At 38.5% G+C, this 4,585-nt stretch overlaps 1 pseudogene; it reads right to left on the bottom strand.

Annotated features, from left to right (window-relative positions):
• Positions 1-386: 386 nt before the first annotated feature.
• On the bottom strand, positions 387-774 carry LOC103250638 (annotated as a pseudogene).
• Between the last annotated feature and the right edge of the window lie 3,811 nt (positions 775-4,585).

The raw sequence follows: 4,585 nt of genomic DNA, 5'->3' as shown, positions 1-4,585 counted from the left end.
CATGTATGCATTTACATAACTGATATATAGAAGCTCTTCAGAAATTTATTTGCAAATTTTAAAGTTAAGCAAAATCTTTTGTTTTTGCCTCTACAGTCTGGAGCTACAGCAGATCAATTAACTGGTCATGGCCACCTGTGCAGGGGGCATCCCTGGTGACCAACTGCTATGTGGGCCTGTCAGAGACAGGCTGCTGTCTGGGTCCTTTGGCTGTTTAAGGTATAGACGCACAAGTTGCTCTACCTTAGCTCAGAAAGAACACAACGCACTGGAAGTCTCTGAAAAAGTGGAAAGATTAAAGGCATGCTGTGTTGTGTTTACTTCAAAGCAATGATGCTGATCCAGGAAGGTTCTCACCAGGCTGATTTGTAAAGCATTTGTTTTGGTTATGATTCAGCTTCATCATTGAAATTTTCACCATCATCATTCTCATCTTCTTCCCTCTTTTCCTCTTTACATTTTCAGGTATTTACTAGCTAAAATCTTCTTTGGCAATATATTTGCAAGAAACTGAAAAGTTTCCGATTCCTCTGCAGTATTGGCTAAATCATTGTAAGTCAGTGCTTTCTTCTCCTTTCCACTGCCATGTCTGTAGGAATAGATGGCTAGAAATTGAACAAAGAGCTCCGTGGTCTTGGCCGTGAGCACCAGCACCTCCTGGTTGATACTAGACACCTCAGGGGAGTTTGTCATAATGACCTGAATGCAGGACAGGGGCAGCAAGACAAGCTGCCACTCCCCTCATTTGTCGCTACCCATGACCATGTCCACCATCTTTCCGCCCACCTGCTACGGGCAGCAGCTGGCAGGCCCGACCACAAGGTGGCTGCCCGACCAGTCACCCGGTGCTGGGAGATATTTAGAGCTTTTAGGAATCACCACACTGCTTTCCACAGAGATTGCACTAGTTTACACTCCCACCAACAGTATAGAAGTGTTCCCTCTTCACCACATCCTCTCCAGCATCTGTTATTTTTTGTTATTGATAATGGCCATTCTGACTAGAGTTAGGTGGTATCTCAGTGCAGTTTTAATTTGCATCTCCTTGATGATTAGTGAAATTGAACATTTCTTCATGTGTCTGTTGGCTGCTTGTATGTCTTCTTTTGAGAAGTGTCTGTTCATATCTTTTGCCCATTTTGTGATGGGGTTGTTTGTATTTTTCTTTTCAGCATGTTTGAGTTCCTTATAAATCCAAGATGTTAGGCCTTTGTCAGACATGGAGTTGGCAAATACTTTTTCCCATTCTGTGGGCTGTCTCTCTGCTCTCTTGATGGTTTGCAGAAGCTTGTCAGTTTAATGAGGTCCCACTTGTCTATCTTATCTCTTATGGCCTGTGCATTTCAGACTTTGCTCGGGAATTGGGTGCCAGTTCCAATTTCCATAAGGGTGTGTCCTGCATTTTCTAAGGTTCTTATGGTTTGAGGTTTTACATTTAGGTCTCTGGTCCATTTAGAGTTAATTTTTATGTATGGGGATATATAGGGGTGGTCTTGTTTGAATCTTCTGCATGTGGTCAGCCAGTTTTCCCAGCACCATTTACTGAATAGGTTCTCCTCTCCCCAGTGGTAGGTGGTGGAGGCTTTGTCAAAGATGAGTTGGTTGAGGAATTGAGGTTTTGCTTTTGGAATCTCAATTCTATTCCATTGGTCTATATGCCTGTTCCTGTACCAATACCAAGCTGCTTTGATTATTGTAGCTTTATAGTAAAGGTTGAAGTCTGGTAATGTAATACCTCCTGCTTTGTTTTTTGTTTTTTGGTTTTTTGTTTGTTTGTTTGTTTTGCTGAGGATTGTTCTGGCTATTCTTGGTCATTTGTGTTTCCATATGAATGCCTGTATTGTTTTTCCTAGTTCTGAGAAGAATGTTGCTGATAATTTGATGGATATTGCATTAAATCTGTAGATTACCTTAGGTAAGATGGACATCTTCACAGTGTTGATTCTTTCAATTCATGAGCATGGGATATTTTTCCACTTGTTTGTGTCATCTTTGATTTCTTTGAGCAGTGTTTTGTAGTTTTCATCATAAAGGTCTTTCACATCTCTGGTTAGAAAGATGCCAACATATTTCTTTTTTGTGTGGCTATTGTGAATGGGATTGTGCTTTTTATTTGGGTTTCTGTTTGTTTATTATTGGTATAAAGAAATGCGATTGTCTTTTGCACATTTATTTTATACTGAGACTTTGCCAAAGTTCTTTATCAGTGTGAGGAGGCTTTTGACAGATTCTCTTGGGTTTTCAAGGTACACAATCATGTCGTCTGCAAAGACAGATAACTTGACTTCCCCTTTTCCTATTTGGATACCCCTGATTGCCTTCTCTTTTCTAATTGCTCTGGCCAGGACTTCCAATACTATATTGAACAGGAGGGGAAAGAGTGGGCATCCTTGTCTTGTTCCAGTTTTCAATAGAAATGTTTCCAATTCTTGTCTGTTTAGGAGTATGCGGGCTGTGGGTTTCTCGTACATGGCTTTTACTATTTTGAGGTATGTTCCATGTATGCCTAGATGTTTGAGGGTGTTTATCAAAAAGGGGTGCTGGATTTTATCAAAAGCCTTTTCTGCATCTAATGATATAATCATCTGGTTTTTGCTTTGACATCTGTTGATGTATTTAATTACATTTATTGTCTTGTGAATATTGACCCAGCCTTGTGTCCCAGAGATTATATCTACTTGGTCATGATGGATGATTTTTGAGATGTGTTGTTGAATCCAATTTGCTAGGATCTTGTTGAGAATTTTAGCATCTATAGTCATCAAAGATATTGGCCTGTAGGTCTCTTTCTTTGTTGGGTCTTTACCCAGCTTGAGTATCAATGTGATGTTAGCTTCATAAAATGATTTGGGGAGAGTTCCATCTTTCTCAATCACCTGGAATACTTTCAGTAGGATTGGTATCAGCTCCTCCTTAAATGTCTTATAGAATTCTGCTAGAAAGCCATCTGGTCCAGGGCTTTTTTTTTTTTTTTTTTTTTTTTGTAGGTAGTTTTCTTATTACATAATCAATTTCTTATTGTTATTGGTCTATTTAGGGTTTTGATTTCTTCTTGTTTCAACCTAGACAGCTTGTGTGATGACATACAGTCCTCCATTTCCTTAAGGTTTTCAAGTTTGTTTCCACACAGGTGTATATAGTAGCTTCTAATGATCTTTTGTATTTCTTCAGGGTCAGATGTGACTTCATCTTTTGTGTTTCTGATGTGTTTGTTTGGAATTTTTCTCTTTTTTCTTGGTCAGTCTAACTAGGGGGCCATCAATCCTGTTTATCGTTTCAAAGAACCAGCCTTTTGTTTCATTTATTTTTTGTATTATCTTTTTGTCTTCTATGCCCTGGATTTGTTCTTTTATTTTGGTGATCTGGATTCTTTGGCTGAAGTTAGGGTTTTGGTTGTTTTGCTTTTACAGCTTCCTTAGGTGACTTGTTAAGCTGTTAATTTGTGATCCTTCCATTTTCTTCATGTGCATTTGTAGAGATATGAATTCCCCTCTTACTACAGCTTTCATGGCATCTCAAAGATTTTGGTAAGATGTTTCTTCATTTTCATTTGTTTCTAGGTATCTTTTAATCTCTGTTTTGATTTCATCATTGACCCAGGAGTTGTTTAGCATGATGCTATTTAGTGTCCATGTCTTTGTGGGGTTTGGGGGGAACCCTGTTGGTGTTGATGTTTACTTTTATTCCACTGTGGTCCGAGAAGGTGCATGGCCACATTTTGATGTTTTGAAATTTGTTTATGCTTGATTTATGGTCAAGTATGTGGTCAATCTTAGTGTATGTTCCATGCGGTGATGAGTAGAATGTATATTCTGTGGTCATTGGGTGGAGTGTTCTGTAGGTATCAGTTAAGTCCATTTAGTCAAGAGTCACATTGAGGTTCCAGATCTCGTTGCTGATTTTTTTGTCCTTATGATCTTTCTAGGGTTGTGAGTGGGGTATTAATGTCCCCAGCTATGATAGTGTTAGAGTCAATATCTTTTATGAGTTTACCAAGAAGCTGCTTTATGAAAGTTGGTGCTCCTATGTTGGGTGCATATATGTTTAGGATAGATATTTCTTGTTGATGGATAGAACATTTTATCATTATGCAGTGGCCTTCTGTATCTTTTTAAATTTTTTGATAGCCAAAGGATATTTTTTCTGGGATTAAGATCGAGACTCCTCCTTTCTTTTTTGTTCCATTCGCCTGAAAATGTGTTTCCCATCCTCTTACTTTGAGTATGTGAGTGTCCTTTCTAGTGAGATGAATCTCTTGAAGGTAATATATTATTGCCTGGTGATATTTTATCCATTTTGCCATTCTGTGTCTTTTCAGTGGTGCATTTAGTCCATTCACATTCAGTCTAATTATTGAAATGTGAGAGTTGATCCCTATCATAATGTTCTTTTAGAGTTGTTGTTGTTGTTCCTGTTTGTTTCTTGTCTTTCTTTTGGCTTTGTGGTTGGTTCATGTGTGGTTTTAATCCTTTTCCTGTACTCTTGTGAAGATCATTGTTGTTTTTTTTTCCCCTTTTCTTCTGTGTTTAATACTTTCTTAAGTGTTTCTTGTAGAGGTGGTCTGGTGGCAGCATAGGTTCCTTGT

The sequence above is a fragment of the Carlito syrichta genome, unplaced genomic scaffold (assembly GCF_000164805.1).
Source record: "Carlito syrichta isolate Samal-C Ts95f unplaced genomic scaffold, Tarsius_syrichta-2.0.1 Scaffold51905, whole genome shotgun sequence".
Taxonomy (NCBI): domain Eukaryota; kingdom Metazoa; phylum Chordata; class Mammalia; order Primates; family Tarsiidae; genus Carlito; species Carlito syrichta.
The sequence above is the reverse complement of the archived record's forward strand: the minus strand, read 5'-3'. Positions and strand labels throughout refer to the sequence as shown.